We start from the raw sequence: 21868 nt of genomic DNA, 5'->3' as shown, positions 1-21868 counted from the left end.
GTGCTTTAAGGATGTGTCTTGTTTTTCTTCCTTTTTGATATGGACTTGCAGAAGATTATTCAAACCATAATTAAATTATGCCAGTGCCTGTTCCCAATATTCCTTGAATACAAGAGTTTCCAAAAATTCTTATTTATGAATCTGAATAAATGCCTACAGTATCCTGATATTTTAGAAACTGACAACTTTTAAAAAGATTATAAATAAATTTTACATTATTCTATGTTTCAATCTACTTTTAAGTGATGGATATGTTGCTTGCTATTCTGGTCTGACTACAAAAATATTTACACACCAAGAAACAATAAAAAATAAGGAAAATCCATGTAATAATATACTATTCAATAATTATGAGTTTCATCCTAAATCTATTTACCTGTGGAAAAGCCCTATTGAATCCAGTGGTTTTTTATTAGATGTATGTAGGAATAAACTACTGCAAAATACAATATTGGTTTGAACATTTTAGACAGCTTTGTTATTTGCTAATTTTTCATGAAATTTCAGAATTACTTTTTCTGGCACTACAAGCTTGGAAAGCTCTGCACTCAGTAAATATATACAACATAAGAAAGCTGTTAATTCTATGGATATTGAGCAGAAAGATTTACTGGTTAAATGTGAACAGGAAACTACAAATAATCGCTGTGCAGTCTGGGCTCAGCTTCAATTAACCAAACCCAAGGATTGTCTACTGAAGTCATTTTCAGAACGAGACTCTCTCCAGGGAATGGTAAATTCCACACTTTTGAGTTGCTTCTCTCGTAATGATGCCTTTATTCTGTGGTCGAATATCCACTGGGCACCTCCTATGGAGCTAAGGATCAACTTCAGTGAAAAGCATAATGACTACATGTCAGAGGAGACAGTGATGAACTGTGTCTTTAAAGACAGCAAAGGAAACTTTCTTTTCTTGACTTCAGAAGCAAAGCCCCTGCCCACAGGACATTTGGAAAGTAGGTTTTTTTTTTGTTTACAAAAGAAGCCCCTGCTACTTATACAACATAAAAGCTACAGACAGGTTTATATGAGCTCTCCTCTTAACTTTAGGAAGGTTTCTGAACAACAAAAAATATCATGTTTTTCTTAATGGTATTTGTTTCTATATGGAGTCATTTGCAACCATCGTGATCTGTGACATATATTTTCTGCATATAAAATAAAATTTAATATGGTTGCTTATAACTTGTGAACATGTTCTCTCGGCAGAATCATTACAGCGCTATGGAATATTCACAGGTGTTCTGACTTTTAAAGTCAGTATGGAGACCAACAATCTTTAAAAATATATAATAATAATTATTATTATACCTTTTTTCCGATTCAGGACAGCATGGCCTACAATACATTTTTAAATACATTGTTACAAATTCACAAGGTATAAAAGTTAAAATGAGATTAAACTATCAGAAAATCAAAACCCTATCAAAACATACATCATTAAACACATGCACACATATGCATACACTCAGGAACACAACAGTTAGAAAGATCCAGTTTAAGTTAGACAAGTCTTATGTAATCATATAACAAATGTCCATTAGAACAGAAAAGTTCTTATCTTTCCTTTCTTTATCTTTACTTATCTGTGAAAAGAAAATGATGATGTTAATGCTTCTCCAGAAAAAGTTCCACAGCCTGAAATACCCTCTCCCTCCAAGATAACCCTGAATTTCATATGGATTATTTCATATGCTAATTAAATATTATTTTGTAAATACAAACAGTACTTCTAATATCTGAGTTCCATTGGTGGGAATGAGAATAGGGCTGGGATTTCTTTGTGTATGCATGAGCATGTACCTGCATGCTGTACCTTCCAATTGTCCTGATCTGATAAGAACACTCCCAATGAATCCTCTGTCATTCTCCTTTTTCAAAAGCTCTTAAAATGGCTCAGTCCATCTCATTTCTTCCTACATTCCTCTTCTCTTCACCTTAACATATCTTCTAACATTTCACAGAATAAAATCAGGTCACATGTTGGCAATCAACATCAGAATGCAGTCAAAGTGACAAAAGTTATTAATAAAAATGAACAGCCAAGTTAGAAGAGGCTGCTTTGCTTCAGCTGACTGAAAAGAGCAAGATTCTGTCCTTTAGGCCCTTTCTACACTGCCATATAAAATCCAGATTATCTGCTTTGAACTGGATTATATGATAGTGTAGATTCATATAATCCAGTTCAAGACAGATAATGTGAATTAAGTATCTGCTTTGATAATCTAGATTATATGGCAGTGTAGAAGGGGCCTTATTCCTCTTTCCCACTGAATTGAGGACAAACTACTTTTGCACTTTGAACTCAGTTTCCAACTACTAAAGTTGTCCAGAGGTGGGATACCTAATCTGTATTTCTAAACATTCAATAGAAGGTTTAAATGCTAGAAGTTGGGAGGTGGGGAGGGTAGATACCTTTGTGTACCTATGGATACCTATTAGGCTTGTCTGATCGATGGAAAAAATGTTTCAATTCTCGTTTCTAAAGTAGGGGGTGCCGGCTCTTCGATATAGAAATTATTTCTTAATGTTTCACCCAAAATTTTTGGATATTTCCGAAAATTCGTAATGTTTCTAAAATGGCGGATGCGCATGCGCAATCACCAAAAAACAGGAAACCGGGGGGGACTTTTCTGGGGGTCTCCCGCCCTCATTTCTTGAGCTATTCTCATCAAATTTGGTACAGTGGGAGAACACATTCCACACTCTTTGCTCAACAAATTGCAGAATGTTTCCTGTCTCCTATGATTTTTGGCGAATTTTCATAACTTTTTATAATACACTATTTTTCAATATTTGAAGAAACCTGTTCCTGGTTTGAAAGTCTTATTTCCTGTTCAATTGGGTTCTTATCACTGTAAAAGTCCCTCTTCTACTTGTGTAGACTTTGGATTAGAAATGCAGCACATGCCAAGCAATGCCTTGACAGGATTGGCAATGTCCTTTGGAACCTATAAATTGCCTTTGAACCTTTTGATCAATGGTGCCACTGGCTGACGTTGTGATTGCAAAAATGAAACTCTGGCTGAGGACTTTGGATTAGAAATGCAGCACACGCCAAGCAATGCCTTGGCAGGAGTGCCACTGTCCTTTGGAAACTATAAATTGCCTTTGAACCTTTTGATCAATGGTGCCACTGGCTGACCTTGTGATTGCAAAAATGAAACTCTGGCTGAGGACTTTGGATTAGAAATGCAGCACACGCCAAGCAATGCCTTGACAGGATTGGCAACGTCCTTTGGAAACTATAAATTGCTGTGGACCCTCTATTGAATCAAATCAATGTCTGACTTTGTGATTGCAGAAATAAAACTCAGCCCAAGGCTTGGGAATAGAAATGGAGCGTGAGGGAAGCAATGCCTTGGCGGGTGCCCCACGTCCTTTGGAAACTATTTCTTCCAATGTACCCTTTAGGTTTGAAAACAATGTGTGTCTTTGTGATTGCTGCAATAACACTCAGCCCGGGGGCTTGGGATTACAAACGGAGCGGGAGGGAAGCAATGCACTTGCAGGAACGCAGACGTCCTTTGGAAACTATTATTTTCAAGTCCCCCCCCTTTCAGGATCGCAAAGAAGGGCTGATGTGGTGATTGCTAAATTCCAAAAAAGAAAACAGAAAGGCAAAAGGTCTCCCTCAGGAGTAGATGGAAAGCACCCCAAGCTCAGCACTAGCAGGGACGCAGACGTCCTTTGGAAAAAAAAAAAGTTCCCTAAAGCCAGCCACAGCAAGGACTCTGCCCCAAGCCCCCAGCCAATTTCCCCCTTAAAAAACACAATATTGAACCAGCAACAACAGAAACACTCTACCCCCAGTCACTTAGCTCTCTCTCCCCCAAGCAAGCAAGCAAGCAGCTTCCCAGTGCGTGCGAAACACCCTCTCTCCTCGGTATCCCAACCCAGAAGAGCTTGGCTCAGTTGGGGAGGGGATTTTTATAGAGATCCTCCACGTGGACGCGGAGGACGCTAGCCCCCACCTTTTTCAGCCATCGTGGAAGTCTCTGATTGGCCAGGGAGCGGTAGCCATGTTAGGCTGCGCTAGGCTCCCATTCATGTTAGGTTGCAGAAACAAAAAAATTAAAAAAAATTAAAAAAAATATTTAAAAAAATTTTGGAAGGAAAAAATTTAATGAAAATTTTAAGAAACAATTAGAGAATGGGCCAAGGATGGTTCGAATTACATTGCCAGTTGCGCCCAGGGAAAACATTTCAATACTCGTTTCAAAAAACGAGAACAATCCGAAATAATTACGAAACGAGAAGCATAACGAATATTTGGACAACCCTAATACCTATATGTACCTACAGGTGTGCCACAAATCCCATAAGATTGTCTTAGGCAAGGAATATTCAGAAGTGCTTTCCCAAATTTCTTCCTCTGAAACATAGTCTACATCACCTGGTGTTTATTAGTGGCCTCCCATGCAAATTCTAACCAGGACTACCTTGCTTAGTTTTCAGGAACAGATGAGATCTATTGCCTCCAAGTTACCTAGAGACTGAAAGGAAATTTCAAATGGGTGGTAAAACTCCCAAAACAAAAAAAAATAAGGGCTCTTCCAGACAGGGCTTAAACTTGTTTAAGAAACCTGCTTTGGCATGGATTTAAGTCCCCATGCCACCCCACAAAAAACGAGCTTTCCTGGTAGGGTGTCTTTTGCAAGTTGACTTTTGCAGCCTCAAAATTACTTGCCAACAGAATAGTACAAGATATCAGAGAGGGTGGCTACTAAAGCAGAAAACTATTATAGGTACTAATGTTGAACTGAATGAATGTGCAAATAAAATGCAAATTGGGGAATACCTTTTATTAGGGATCACTGAAGTGTTACAATTACAGGAGTAACCATGTTCACTGGTAAACAAAATCCACAATCCGGTATCATTTTTAAGGTGACTGAAATGTGCAAAAATGTTATGCTAGGTTTCGAGGCTCTCTATCTGGCAAAGATGGTTTTAAAGAATTAATTATGCATGGGGAAAAACCAGATCCTACTAGAGTCACAGAAGCTGCATCTTTTAGGTGTTACAAATTTTTGCACAAGTACAAAGACAGTGAGTTTTCTCAGACTTCCTCATCAGGTCTGAAGGGACAAAGAGAAATGAGTGCAGATGTTGAATAAACATGAGGCTACCAAGCAAAGGCCACAAGAAGCAATGAGAACAAGAAAATATGTGATAAGAAAGAATAGAAGTACATTGACTTATGGGGCATCAAGATCTTTGAACAGAAAACCTACCACCTTTTTAAAAATACTGACAGATAATCCATGAATCCAGGGTAGCCAATACCAATTTGTAAAGTAACCTCTGAGCCTTCCTTTTATACAGTATTGATAGCAAAGTATTTGAATAAGCAAGCAAATAGCACCAGATTTTTGGAATATTGCTGCACTTAGACCAATCGCTGTTTTAAAGTCAAACCAGATCTTGTTTAGAAAGACAAAAGATCCCACCCACAATAGTGAAATTACATGTTTGCTTTTTCCAATGTTTTGTCATTTATGACCCCCCTGCCAGTTTCACATGACTTATTAGAAATGTAACTTGTTAATTTTAAAAATACAATTTCATCCGGTGTATTGCTGTTGTATTAAATCTGTGCCACTTGTTTTGGAAGAGGGGAGAAACAGGGAACCGCCTCCTCTTTGCAAAACAAAAAATTCCTTGAAAGAAGGAAGAAACTTGACATTCCATTATTTTGAGGCAATGGAGAAAATCCCTGTTTTTGCAGTAAAGCTATGAGTGGCCCCATCTATACTGCCACATTAGCCTGTGCATCCAACGATCCAGGCTACTGCTGATGGAGTAAGCTTTTTAATCCAATTTACACCCAGGTTAAAAAATTACCTGCAAAGATTTGGATCCTCTGTGAAGACCCAATCTTTGTTGTGCTGAGGCAGTGGAGACTGCCATCTCAGATCACCATCTGCAATCACAGGTAGCATTCCCACAGCCATCTCACTCTCCCCATGATTAGGAGTGCATGAAATGGCAGTGCCTCCCTATGCTTTTGCCTCCTATTAGCCCCCCCCCCCCCCACACACACACACACCAATCATAGAAAACCTTCGTACTGTTCCTGGAGGCTTTCAATTTCATTGATGCAACATCTTTGGAGAGGGGAAATGTTGGAACAATTGGGTTGTATGGCTAGTCTCTCACCAATGGGGCAAATTAGAGCCACCATGTAGGCACAATGGGGCTTGGAACCAGCATTTTTGGTGTCAGTTCCAGCCATATTATGTGGCTGTGTAGAAGTGCCAATTTCCCCATAGTTATTTCAAGTCAGAACCGCTGGGACACTGTAGATCAGTGGTTCTCAACATCACCTTAGAGCAGTGGTTCTCAACCTGAGGGTCCCCAGAAGTTTGGCCTTCAACTCCCAGAAATCCTAACAGCTGGTAAACTGGCTGAGATTTCTGGGAGTTGTAGGCCAAAACACTTGGGGATCTATAGATTGAGAACCACTGCCTTAAAGGGGAAGTTTGATAGGAAAGAATGAAATCACTGTAGGCCAACCAAATGGTCCAGAACAGTGGTTCCCAAACTTATTTGGCCTACCGCCCCCTTTCCAGAAAAAATATTACTCAGCACCCCCTGGAAAGGGGGGCATGGTTTAAAGGGATGGGCGTGGCTCCTGCTCAAGAGGGCGGGGTTGAGCCTCTCCCCTAGTCCAAGATGCAGGGCTGGGAGGGGGAGGTGTGCGGCGCCACAAATGGGCAGCCAGGACTGGTATGGACGGAGTTACGAGCTCTGAGGCAGGGCTGAGCTATTCCTGTCCTGTCCTAGAGGGGGGGGGGCAGGGCCTCTTCCCAAGTGCAGTGCCCACCAGGGGGCGGTAGCGCCCACTTTGGGAATCACTGGTCCAGAAGAATGCTAAAACAGATGGTATCAAAAAGTGTCTGGGAGAATTAATAGGGGCACTTCCCATGCCCTTGACATTGTTGATCTTATGGTTAAAGAAATGAAAGACAACTAATTGCAGTTATTTTGGGAGCATTGTACAAGGTGGAGCAAAAGGAAATGAGAAATAGGTGGAGTCTCCCTAAGAACAAGTGAGACAGCAAAGGAAACATTTAATCTCTTACTTGTCCCAACATCAGGATTACTTAGTAGTGAATTGTGACTCATAGGCAGGACTAGTGAGTCATGCTGCCTCTGGGGGGCTGAACTTTATGTACCCCAAGGCTTAAAGTCAGCATCTAGATTGTAAAATACAAGACAGCAGAATATGACGCAACCCTTCATGGATTCAATTAATCTAAAATCTTTCAAATTTTGTTGGTGGTTTTGCTTGGCTTTGCTGGCTTTCAGGCAGTTTTTCTGCCAAATGGAGGCTCCAGAACTTCTGTCATCTGTATTCATTTGCTCTGTACTTCCTTACTCCATTGTGTGCTTGCTTCTGTAATAAACTGCTTTTCTCTTGCCGAGAAATAACATGCAAAATTGGCTACGCAAAAGCAGAGGCATTTTTGATCATGCTAGCCATTTGGCTATGGTAGCCTTAGTTTTGAACTGAACTATAAAGGCTTCTATAGGATGAATCAGTCATCCACAACCACTTTGGTATCTTTATTTTATTTCATTTTTAGAGTTTTTAGACTTATTATCCAAGAAGATTTCAATGTCATCTAGAATAATAGTAGTTTTATATTACAAAAGCAATGTAGTCTTATATTGTATAAAACTGGGAGGTAACAAAACCATAGAACTCTAAACAGAAGTCTTATAACCAATTTAGGATATTTTGGAAAATAAGAATGTATTGGCCTGGTGTGGAAAATGTTGCCACAAATGGTCATGTTTCTTTAGAGAAGGTGTCCCATTTTCAGACTGCCACCAAAGAAAAGGCATTCTCTTTTTTAGTGGAAACATAGACTTCTGGAACTGCCAGGAGCTAAAAAAAAGCTTCAGTTGCTGATTCTCATATACTGTAGGGGCCAAATGTTGTAGAAGGGAGCAGCTCTTCAGGACAGAAACAGCCTGATGTAGTAGTTTGAGCATTGGACTATGATTTTTGGGGGCCACAATTTGATGCACTGCTTGGCTATGGAAACTCACTAGATGACTTTGGTCAAATCATACCTCTCAGCCTAAGAGGGAGGCAAAGGCAATGCCCTCTGAACAAAATTGCAAATGAAATCCCATGATAATGTCACCATGAAGTAGAAATGACTTGAAGGCACACAAAAACAGCAAAACTAATCTGAAGTATTAGCTCAACCAAGAAGTGTGATAATGGGCTCTCCCATTATCTGGACAACATAGTCAAGGGGATAGCTTCTTCTCCAGGTAAACAAAACGTTAATGATGTGTTAGGTTAAGTTTTGTTTCTTGGAGTCAGCATCACACAGAAGTAACAGGATCACAAGAGTTAACAGTCCAATTAAATGTACAGTTGGGATAGAATACAAATACTTTGAGATACTTCTAATAAGTTATAAAAGTCTCAGGATACCACCAGGCTATGAGAGAAATAGACGTGGACAATGAGAGACGAAGGGCTAGATGCCTGCCAGGATTCTGGGAGCATGGTCAAGGCTGGAGAAAGGGCCCACGCCCAGCCTCCTCTCCCCTCCCACACTTTGTTATCATAAATAGGATAGAAAAGGTTTAGCTAACCAAGCTACAAAATTTAAGTTGTTTTTTTTTTTAAAAAAAGTCTGAGCTGAATATGATTTTAGGCAGTTTTTGTAATTTTGTAATTACCTTTTACACAATACCTGAAGGAAGGTGCCTTCACGTGAAAAGATTGCTTGCTTAGAACAAAAAGACTTTTTCCTTTTGAAGATCACCTTCTTGTCATAGTCTTTCAGCTGTTGCTCATTTATGTCTAAATAGAATTCTCTTCTCCCAAGGGAAGGGAAATCTCTGCAGAGTCAACTCAAGTCCAAGTATACCCTTAGTAATTTCCAACTGAGAAACTGGATAAAGTGGGTTTAAAATCAGTGGGTGGTGGCAGTATAGGTATATTCAAAGATCCTCATTCAGGAGCAGGAGCTGAACTTCACAACATGACAACTGACTTAGTATCAGATCCAATCTAGCATTCCGTTTCCAAACACAACCCACCTGCCAGCTAGCTCCAAGTAAGACAGAAATGCAAAACTACAATTCCCATGTGTTGTTCTTGCATCTGAGATTTATATGGCATTGTGATCATTATTCATGAAAATATAACACCCTTTCCCCCTTGATGGTCCAATAGAATGCAGTGCATAAGCAATGACCATCCCTAATATTTCTGAGGAATATAAGGCCTACATTCTCATTTCCATCCAGTGTCGGATCTGTTGTTTTTTTCCTGGAGTTTTCTAGGCTTATAATGGGGTCCCCTCCTCTTCAAGGCAGAGTAGTTGTGACTTTTGCTGTTCTAAATGTTTTTTTTTTAAAGATCATCACTTAAAAAAAATGCCAGTTAAGGTGTAATAGGTTGAAAGTATTACATAAATAACATGAGAATGTAAACATTTTCTCCCTGCCCTCCAACTCTCAATATTGCCTACTTGATTTTAGTAAGTTTGAATGGACATCCCAAGCACTTATGCCTGGTCAAATGAAGTAGAGAGAACAAAGGGAAAAGAAGGTCAGAGCAGAAGAGGAAGAAGATAGAAGAGGAGGAGAGGATTAAAAGGAGAGAGAGAAAAATAAAGGAAACGAAGAGGAGAGAACAAAAGTTCTTCCCCAAAATAATTTTTGACTAAGAGAACATGGATATATTTGGTGTCTCAAGCAGCTATTCAGGTTGGCTCAGGGTAATGTTGTCCCTGGAACAAAGCTCTGTTTAAAAGAGGACAGCTTTGTGGAATATTATAAACACAGTTTCCTTTTCCCAACACACAGACCACAAGAACAAATGTGAATAGGCTTTTATGCTAGTGAATACCACAAAACTAATGGACATAATTATATGAGACTTGTAAAGCCTTTTCACTACAAACTTTCAGAAGACAGAACATTTGTGGGACATAGTGAACAGTTTTGAGTGGGAACAAGTTGCTGCTTTTCTTACACTGAAGGCTTTTAAGCTTGGCAAAAAGGGATTGATTCCAGCACAATTTGTTGCAGGTGTGGATGCTATCAGAGCAAATTGGAATTCCCTCCTCAGAGACTTCATACAAATTATAGAAGCAAATATTCTATACATTAGATTTTCCCCTTCTCGACTAATTTTTAAAATGTCGCTTTTATATATGAAAGTAGGAATGATGTAATCCACATGCCGCCAAAATCAAAGAGGGAGAAAGAGTGAAAAAAGTAATTCCCTCAATTGTTTCATTGAGGCTTGAAAAATTACTAAGCAGTGATCCTTTTATAGCTTATCCACATAAGCTGCACTAAAATAAATCTATTAGTCTTAAAGATGCCACAAAACTCCTTCTACCACTTCCTTTTCTTCCTCCCCTTCTATTTTTATAGCTTGAGGTGTCTGCTGGGAAATGTCAGACCTCCCACTGTCATCAGTAGGAAGGTTGTTGAAAATTAATTGGATTAGGTGAAGCATGTTGATGACTTCTGGTAGAGATTTCTTTGGCTTGTCTGAATAAGGGAGAGAGGGTAATAGGAGAAAGGTTATCTCTGCATCAGGAAGCCATAGTAAAATGGCTTCAGAGGAAAATCAGGTACTGAAACATAGTTAAAGTAACACTGGGGCTGAAGAGTCTATTCCTTTGCCCTATCTCTCATCTGAAGATAAGCAATCTTAACATGTTTTCTCTATATGTGTTTTTTTCACTTATACAGTGGCCAGATACAAGCTCAGAACTTTATAGTGTTACACAAACAATTCCCACATGATCATAATGGAGCAACATTGAGATTCCTAGCAAATTGAATTTGGATATTTACCCCAGATCTCTTTCAGCAGCATGATGTGAATGGTATGATTTACCTTCTCCAACCTTGTGCTCTATTCCTACTTTTTTCAGCCTATGCCTGCCATTGGCCGTAACCAGCATGGATGACAAGAACTGTGGTTCAAAACAGACGGAAGATGCTAGGAAAACTGATTAAGACATTTGGCTTTCATTGCAATGTTTTGCTTCATTTGTAAAGGAACTTTGGTTCACATAATGAGAGTTATGCTACAGATGGAGTGCCTCCAGGTTTCTCTCTATGAAAAATGCTCCTGTTTTGTGAAGAGAAGATATCTTTGGTGAATAAAGCAAAAAAAAAAGTTAGGATATGATCTTAAATATTCAATGAGGTCTTTGCTTGCATTACCATTAATATCATTAATATGAATTATTCTGCCTACATAGCGTACAAAGATGAATAATTTGGTATGGAAAAAAGTCACAACCACCAAGGGAGGATTCCACCCTTAAAGGCCATACAAAATCATTTTAAAAGAAATAAATGAAGCTGTTGGCAACATTCTTCAGAAGTAGCTCAAATTATCTGGTTTTTTAACTGGAACTGAAATTGGATCTTGTAATCTTTTGGAACTTGGCAAATGCCTGAAAATTTTGTATATTCTCTTTATGACTAGCTTATGTCATATGTGCCCAAACCTTTTGCCCATATCTGGAAATCCTATTGAGCTTAATCCCACTGAGTTGACCATGAGTAAGACACTTTAAGGGCCATACTATACTTGGTATAGTTCAGCAGGATTGTCACACCTCTGCTTGATTTAGATAATCACAGATAAGACAGAGGGCAAGGCTATGTCCCTGTTGCTTTAGGACATAGGAAAGTGTGGATATGACCCTTATTTATATTGATGTTGCTCCCAGCTTGCCCCTTCCTATGTTATTTTTAGCTAATGCTGTCAGTTGAAATTGATTTAAAACTGAACACATCTGGACAGTCTGTTCATGCGTAGTGACCCTTAAATGTTTCAGTACCAGTTCCATTCATGTTGATGGGATTTCTCCAGAAATCTTTATTGCTTTAAGAACATCAGCAAAGTAGGAAATTTTATTTAAAATCCTTTAAGTAGCCCCAGGAGTTTAACATAGACTCTCCTTTAAATACATATTTTCCTTTCATAGTTAGTTATAAATATGATGCAACTTGACAAATCAAAATTTCCAGAATTATTTAGAGGACATGCCTTTTTAAAAACATGTCCACTTGAACTTTGTTTAGGAAATGTTTGAAGTGCAGGACTCTGTGTAGTTGTCACAGATGCCTCCCCCCGCCCCGCCCCCGAAAGAAAAACAGACAAACAAAAACATAGATAGCTATGTTGATTCATAACAAACTAGCACTAGCATTTTCATCTTTAAATTGGGGAAGGTCTTTTTTTAAGGGTCTCAATTTTCTACTGAAAATCAAGACAGTCTCAGAACATCTTTGGATTACAACACGGCTCATAGCAATGGTTTGCAGCTAGGAATCTTGACCCCACTCTCCATTATTTTAAAAGCTGTAGTTAAATTCTAAGGAGAAGAGAAATTTGAAGGGAGAGTTTTGGTTAATGCCATCAGCCCTACTAACCAACAGCATTACTTTACTTTCAGTGATTTTGTTCCACTTCTTTCTTTACTATTACATACACAGTTATACTTAACAGCTTCAAACTAAATTTTACTACATTTTGAATTAAGTATACTTACTCCCAATGTAAATGTTACCCTAAAAAGGAGCAAACTAAAATGTTCATTACACTATTATTGTCTCTATGATGTTATAGTTTCTGGTTGACTATTCTTCTGTTATTTCAATAACTGAGGGTGGTTATTTGTTCTTTTCTTAACATTAGTTAAGTATTAGGAAATAGTTTATTGATAACCTGCAGGTCTTTCCAAGTGTTTGATTAAGATAGCTATCAGATCTGGGAAAATATCCTTCCTTCTCTGTTAACAAGAGGGACTGATTTAACTTATTATTTCTTTGTCACTCTGTTCTATCTACATTTGACTGTACATCTTACAGTCATTTTTCCACATACTTCGATACAAAAATGGACATATATTATTATCTGCTTAAAGTAATTAATTAATTTAAAATGGTTCAAGTCTAGTGAACAGCACTGTAAACTGTCTCTGTCTTTGTGTGTTTATTCTCCTTCTTTTTCTGTTTCTTTTTCCTACCAATGCTTAACAGTCAATTTTAAACTATTAATTTTAAATTTGCATTTTATTACTATTGCTGTTTAAATCTTTGTTCTATGTTTTTAATATATGTGTTTGTAATATTCCTTTGTTTTACCTATGTATTTTAAGTATATTGTAACCCACCTCTAGCTGTGAAGAGAAGCACAAATAAAATGTATTGTTTTTGAGTAATTGAAATACAGGGAACGAAAAAGAATTATATTTAAAAAAAACTGGCATTCTCTCTAAATAATTGCAAAGATAATTTCAAAGTCAAGCTGCCCCAGTTAAATAGGCCATGCCTCTGTTTCTTCCTATTTTGGAGGGAAAGTAGGGAATATAGAGAAACTCAGAACAGGACATTTGCCATCAATCTGAAAGTATTTATATTTTGTTTTATTTTTTAAAACTCTATCCAAATGTATAGCATATCACCTTGGCACAGCAAGGAACAAAATAAGCTTAAACAATTTGAATAACAGTACAACTGTCGTATCTGTAAGGCATACATTCCCAGACTTAGTATGGATTGGCAAAACAGCAGATAATTGAAATTAAGGCCTAAAAATTCCACAAAATCTGCTGAAGTACCAATAAAATGCCAAGAGAGAACAAATTTTTGTCAAACATGGATAATTGGAACCACAGATATTACTCCCAAGGATAAGGGAGTTTTACTGTATACAAACTGAAAGCATATTAAACAACATGACAAGTTAAAACAGGACAATTGCCAAAGCTTAAATCAATCTAAAACTATAACACATGTGCAGATTTGGATTGACTCAATTGGGCACCAAAGACTTTAATAGAAAGTAATTTTTGACACTATTGTTGATGCTAATTGGGCCTCAGAAGTATTTGACAATCAGGGCTTCACAGCAGAGAAGGTCCTCTCCAATGTCCACTATGGTGTATTGTCTTGCATGATGGGCCATAGATGGCCTCTCCTGCAGAATCATCCCTTAAGTATTATATGTAGGGAGAGGCTTTTTTTCATGTGTTCAGATCCCAAATTGTCTGGGGCAAAAAAATGTCATAAACAGCTTCTTGCATTTAGATCAGAAACATACAGGCACCTAGCACAGCTTCTTAAAGACTGCAGTTATATGGTCTCTGTGCTATGTTCCGGTCAACAATCTGGCTGCACTGCTTTGCACAAGGATGAACAAATTCACGTGAAGGTACAAATTCCTTTACCTATCTTGCTCCCAAACCTCAGTTTATAGGTTAAACCTAGCACTTTCAACTGTGTCCAGAAATGGAGTGGCAAACAGAGTGACTGTTCCAAAACTGCTGGTGAGATAAGCCCTCTCCATCTGGTTCTACTTAATAGACATGCTGCTGTATTTTGTGCTAAGTATAGTTTCCAAACATTCTTCAAAGGCAGCCTGCATACAGTATTATAATATTCTAAATGAGATGTTACCAGTCCATGCACAAGTGAGCATGAGCTATCTCCTTTTACGAAAGGTTGCAACTGGCATATCATGATATTTAGAGAAGTTTATCAGTGTTGGCCTACATTATGAATATATATATCAAGATACAATGTATATATCATCAATCTACCTATCATCTACATGCCTATCTACAATAATTATTACTAGCATAATTGGATCTATATATTTTGCTTTTGATGAGGCCAAAAAATCATAAAACAAAGCTCTGGGAAAGTCACATCTGCTTGGCAGTAGTCTTTATTTCATAGGATATTACTTCCAATTAGATTGTAACATCAGATATAAATCAGAAACGTACCTTTTGGCTCCTGACAATGATAACAAGACCCATTGAGACAGAATACAGATCTTCAAGGAAACTTTCCTGCAGATATGGATATGAATGCAAATATCACCGTTGACAGACAAATATGCACATATGTCATAGTGACCCACATCAGGAAAAGAATGTGTCCAATAAAAGCTAAAAGTCTAAGATAGCAAAACAAAATGGTAAAAACAAATTTAGGAAAAAATGAACCAATGGGTGAAAGAATGTAATCCTCCAGGCAAAGAAAAAAAAAATAAATCATGGCAAACTACCCATTTGCATTTAGGGCACTGAGATGAGACCTGTTGTCATGATAGAACATGTCATTAACTGGGACAAAAATATTTAAAAACAGAGTATGTATCGGGACCAATATGTATTGGTACCAATGTGATACACATAATGAGAAATTCTCATTCGTCCTGTTATTTCCATGTTATTCTTCTTGCTTTAGTCATAAATTCTCTGTTTAAAAAGGCACTGTCCAGAAATGACTTTGCTAATGGAGTATATCGTATGCACATCAGGCACTTTGCTATGAAGTAATATAACAGCTATCCTCTATACTAGATATGGACATTATACAACTGCATACTTCTAATTCCTGAATACATAACTTATGAAGATGTAAGTCTCCAACAGAATTCCAAGCAATAATTATTTAGGAACCTTAGGATTTACAATTCTACAACTGAAAGTAGCTGAAAATAATGATATTACTATTTTCCCTGTTCTCTTTAGAGAGGAATCCTCACTGAGTCAGTACCGATATACTCCTTTAGCAAAGTCATTTCTGGACAGTGCCCTTTTTAACAGAGAATTTATTGCCAAAGGGAGAAGAATAACATGGAAATAATGTGGATAGGGTTTCTTCAGCAAACAGAAAATGAGAACAGTTCTACATATTCTAGCTAACTTTTTATTCAGGACTGACAATATCCACATGTGAAATCAGGTTAGCCTTTCATATGTAAATAAAAATATTATGAACTTCTTACAGACCAGTTGAAGATTTTCTCTGAAATGCATCTAAGAATGATTCCTTGGATGCATTTCTTATGATCTCAATTTTGGTAGCAAAACTTAAAAACATGTTGGGCATAGTTGTTGAAGCAGACTTACCTTTTCTTTCTCATTTGCCTTGGGAATTTTTTTTTTTGTTGCCACACATCTAGTGAAAGATATTGGAAGCAGTTGCCAGCCATATACTGTGCCTGAAGCAAACAAGAACAAATGGCTACTTGATGAACAATTATTCATAATGATAAACACTTGAAACATTAAAAAGAATGTTTACTTTTACGTAAAATCCATGGTTTATATGTCATAAGTGCTGATGAATATGTTTACAGCATCTCTCTCAGAATATGAAAGTAGATGCCTTTGGAGAATTTTCTAATTGATGCCTGAAGACACAGGGTCTTGCTCTATTCAGACTGTAGCATGCATATTAGTTAGATGAAAAAATGAGAATGATGTGATTCAGCCACTTAATTTATGCAACTGTCTTATTCAGCCAGCTGGATTGGTTTGTAATGTATTCAGTTGCCCACTGGGAGGATAAACAGTCAAAAATAAAGAGAACCAAAGGGAAAGTGCAAGTGATCTAGATTCACAAGTATTCTATTTAGAAAGATTCCACTGTCAGATGATGGTTCAGCTAGAATGAATTCCAAGACAAATCAGACTATCGCTTGACAAAACAAAAATAAATTGCCTACACATCTAAATTTTTCACACATGTTTCTCAAGTCAATAGTAATGCATTTACATCTAGAAATAATACTAAAGGAAATAGCATTAATATAATATCACTCATGGGCTTCTCATATTTCCTCAGTTATGTTTAGAAAAGATTTGTCAGTAAATTATTATCAGCTGCATTTTGCAGATAAAAGAACTGAGGAGGAATATGTAATGAGGAAAAATTAAACCTGACTATTTTAACCAGATTATCCTTGTCTACATAATATTATATTGTTGAATACCCTATTTTAATAATTACCAATTTGGTTTTCCTATAATTTATATTGCTGATCTGAATGCCCGCTGTTCTAAAATCAAAGGTCATCCGGAGTTTGGGAGGGTGTTGCCATCTCTATGCAGATGACACGCAAATCCACTACTCGTTCCCATCTGACTCCAAGGAAGCCCCTCGGATGCTGAACCAGTGCCTGGCCGCTGTGGCGGACTGGATGAGGAGGAACAAACTGAGGATCAATCCTGACAAGACAGAGGCCCTCTTGGTCAGTCGCGCGTCGGATCGGGGTATTGGGTGGCAACCTGTGCTGGATGGGGTCGCACTCTCCCTGAATCACAGGTCCGCAGTTTGGGGGTCCTCCTGGACTCAGCGCTGACGCTTGAGGCGCAGGCAAATATTTTAGCCAACAGATGAGAAAAGATATTACCCAAATTAATAAAAAAAGATCAACATGGATTTGTTAAAGCAGATATATAGGGCATCCAATTAGGAACACAAAGTAAGAAAGTAGCTTTCCTAAAATTAGATATACATACGGCATTTGACTCAATAAACCATGAGTTCCTATGGGAGGTTATGAAAAAATTTGGAGTAGGAGATTTATATATAAATGCAATTAAGGGGTTGTAAAGAAAATGAACAGCCACATTTAGAATAAACGAAGGAACATCAGGGGAATGTCCAATCTAAAGAGGAATAAGACAAGTCTCACTATTGTTTTTTGTGTTAGGTATAGAGGTGTTAGCTGATAGAATAAGAAATAGCGTAAGGATACAGGGATGTAAATTTGGTTGGGGAGAACAGATTAAACTGAAGCTTTTTGTTGATGATGTCTTGGTAATATTAACTAAGTCTTTAGAAGGAATAAGAGAATTAAAGATCATACTAAGGGACCATGAAGGAAATACAGGATTGGGGTAAACATAAAGAAATCAGAAATTATGTATTTTGAAGTAAACAGATTATAAAAAATTAGGAATAGATAAAATCATGGGAATAGACATGGGTAAAATAATACTTGAGAGTGATAATACAAAAAACACAGAAAAATGATGAAAAATACCTATAAAGAGGCATGGAAGAAAGTCCTTAAGGTCATTAAAATAATCTAAGTATTTTCAGTAAAATAAAAGCTGCCAAAATGTTCTTAGTCTCAAAACTAATTTACTTGTTCCAGGTCCTCCCATTAGAAATCAATCAACGACAAATTAAAACTTGGAACAAAAATTGGGTTAAAGTATTATGTCTATACAATAAACTTAAACAGGGGAAATATGGGGAATGTTTAAACAAGGAAATTAAATTGGAAAGTATAATAACAAAAGGACAGAAAATAAAGAAAGGATTAGAAGGAGAAATATACAAAATGATGATAAAAGATGATGAATCTATAGTAAGAATGATACAAAATAAATGGTAGAAGGAAAGGAACATCAAAAAACAACTAAAGGAGAAATGAAGGGGGATGAGAAAATTAAATTGGAAAAATATAAAGAATTAGAAAGAAAGTGAATTATGTCAACAACAGTTACACTTTTAAGTCATTTTTTTATGAACTGAAAAATCTATGGAGAACAAAGATATTCATGTCTCCTTTCCAGAGACAATTGAACTCACCACCAGTTTCATTTCTGATGGTATATAAGTATAAATCTAGGCCTCTGGTTCTAATTTATTCAGTAGTAAAGAAAGTCATGCTTCTGGTCTATGTTGGGCATATTTTAAGAGACAGCCTTGTTTCTTGTATGAGGCATTATTGCTTCTTTGTAAATTCAGTACACACAAGAAATGCGTGCATATCTAGCAGTGAGTGCATATAATTTCCAAAAGGTATCCTAGCAACCCTACATCTGCCTCCCTGACTGACAGGTTTTTTGTAAAGTGGAAGTAGATATTTTAGCTCTAACTATAATTGTTTTCGTTATTTATATATATATTGTGTACCTATCTGTAAAACAAGAGATAAGACTTCTATAACATGGTAGTAATATTGGTTTTATTGATATCTAAGCCATGCCATACAAAGGTATATATCTGACATCTACAAACTATACAGAAGAATATCCTGCAAGAAACTGATGTTAATAATTTCAATTAATATTTTATTACAGTTAAAGCATTTCTTTTCTGATTTCCAAAATCTAAAATATTCCAGAATCGCCCACATGGGTGGCTAGGATAATGACACCTTTGCTTTCTGATGGTTCAGTGTACACAGTTTCTGCTTGATGCACAAGTTCTTTAAAATATTGTATATAAAATTACCTTCAGGTTGTGTGTATAAGATGTGTTTGAAACATAAATGGATTTCATGCCTAGACACAGGTTCCATTTCGAAAATGTTTCCAAGATATGTATATTCAAGTATTCCATAATCAAAGAAAAAATCCAAAATACGCAATACTTTGGGTACCAAGCATTTAAGATGAGGGCTACTCAGCTCACGACAACAATTGGTTTATACAGTAGAGTATCACTTATTCAACCTTCGCTTCTGTATTGTCCAACGCAGTTTGCCTTTTAGTAGTTGATGTTTTTGTAGTCAATTTTTCAATACATTGTGAAGTTTTGGTGCTAAATTTGTAAATACAGTAATTATTACATAACATTATCATGTATTGAACTGCTTTTTCAGTCCATTTGTTGTAAAACATGATATTGTGGTGCTTAATTTGTAAAATCATAATGTAATTTGACGTTTAATAGGCTATTCCTTAATCCCTCCTTATTATCCAACATTTTCACTTATCCAACATTCTGCTGGCCTGTTTATGTTGGATAAGTGAGAGACTACTGTATATCTAATTAGGTTATGCTAAATGACTTCCTTAATAATATTGGCAGTGATATTTATGGCTTGGTCTTATGCTATCAAGAGTCCTTGATCTAAAAAAGCAGACCTAATTTATCAAACAATTCATGGAATCATCAAGCTGAATCTCTTTGAATAAATATCTGGCTTAAAATACTAATCAGCACTGATAATGTGTGAGTACTTTAACTCATTCCTGCACTTTCTAGAAAATTGTCCAAAAAACCCAACCCTCTGCTGTAAAGAATTTGCCAGATCTCTAGAATAGATCTTAAGGTCATACAGGGACAATAGTGTGTGTGTGTGTGGGGGGGGGGGGGATCAGATTCATCTCTCCATTAGCAATTTTCATAGAACTAAAGTTCCTAAGGTTTCTTCACAAATATAGCCCTGCCCCAGATAGGGTCAAATCGGGTGTTAAGGGGGTGTACTACTTCTTGCTGTTAACCCATTTTCCCTTCCAGAACAGGATGTTAAAATAATTCCTTCCTATCCAGTTTCTACAAGCCAACATGGGGTAGTGATCTGAGTGTTGGACTACTACTCTAGGGACCAAGATTTGAAACCCCACATGATCATGGAAAACCACTGGATGACCTTGGGTAAGTTCTACTTTCTCACTCTCAGAAGAAACCAAAAGCTCTCTCCCACACCATCACCCCAACAAATCATGTTAGGAGAACCCTATGATAAATTTGCTTTCGGATTGCCAAAATAAGTAAGGACTCCAGTTAGTAATTGGATTAGAGACTGTGAACATATACCAGGTGCCAAATTACACTGACAAACACACTTTTTGTGCCTCAAACATTAGACATGTTTCTGGATATATTTGACCTGCTGATTCCAAAAATTGCACAATATTTCCCCTACCAGCTCTAGTTTTTGAGATACAGACCATATGCCATCTGCTCACCCATAGAGAATCATGATAACCATATCTAAGCAACTGGAGCTGATGTGGTCTATCCAATGCAATTTTCTGAATCAACACCCCAAATAATCCAGGTACAGGCCTAGAAACCAAGACATGAAGATCTTCTTTTGTTGGGATGTGTTATAGTTCAGAGGAACCAAAGAGTTAGAAGAAAATTTTGAGACAAAACTCCAAATGCAGGAATACAAAATCACAAGTGTGGAGGGACCATCTCCAGTCCAACTTCTGGCCATGCAGGAATAATCAGTCAATCAAATAATAATAATAATAATAATAATAATAATAATAATAATAATAATAATAAGGGGGGGTCATAAATGCAGAAGCTGCAGGCATGAAGCTGAGTAGCATCAATGGAATTACTGTCATGAAGATTAATCTCCCCAACAGATTTACTGTGAGGATAAAAGGCATTGTTCTACATGATACAGATACTACCATTAATGGTGAAGTCTATAATGCTTAGGGGCAGATATGTGTGTGCATGTGCTGGTCAACAGTTACACTTGGCCAGTTTACTGAGCTTGTTTAGGAATATTTTTTAAAGTTTGTTTTTTTACTATCTATTCTCCAGTTGTTCAATTTTGTTTGTTTTACTGGATTTAACATGTGTTTCACCTTAATCTGGGTTAGGCACTAGGAGAGTTTTGTGGTTAAGTGAGACAGAGTTGAGGGGTTTTTATTTGTCTTTTCTTAAAAAAGAAATAAACAACTAGATAACAACATGTTGCCCTGAGCTCCTTTGAGGACAAGTGTGACTAAAATAAATATTTCAAAGAAGAACCTTTGAAATGTTCTTAAGTTTAAGCCTGTTCTGAAGAACCAATATAGAACGTGTGAAAAAAACCCAAAAAAACCCCCAGTATCCTTTTTGTTGGGATTAAACCAGTTTAATGTAATTTTCCATCAGATCTGTTGTGTAATTTGCATGTTTTGAGGCTCAGATAAATCAGCTGCACTCTGTTTTTCATCTAAGAAGAGAATCCTCTCTTCTCCCATTTTATTACATTCCCTGCTCAGGCAGCGTGGTTTATGGGTTGACTGACTGAGTTGGTTTATTTTTACTTCATTTTTGATGATGCCTCTGATAGTCCTCTAATGAGGTGGGTTTATAGACAGTGTGAACCATAAGACAAGATTGTAGCAATTCTTTATATTTTTAAGACAGTGCCAAAGGACAGACATGCTGGCTAAATGAGACAGGTTTGTGTGTGTGTTTGTTTCCTCAAATTGCCAATCAAATTATTTCATAGGACTTTCTTAGGCAAGCAATACTCAGAGTTCTTTCCTCTTGTTGTCAAGCAATTTAGAGCAGCAGTGGA

Source organism: Anolis carolinensis, chromosome 2 (assembly GCF_035594765.1).
Source record: "Anolis carolinensis isolate JA03-04 chromosome 2, rAnoCar3.1.pri, whole genome shotgun sequence".
In the NCBI taxonomy this organism is placed as follows: domain Eukaryota; kingdom Metazoa; phylum Chordata; class Lepidosauria; order Squamata; family Dactyloidae; genus Anolis; species Anolis carolinensis.
Note: the sequence above shows the minus strand (reverse complement) of the source record.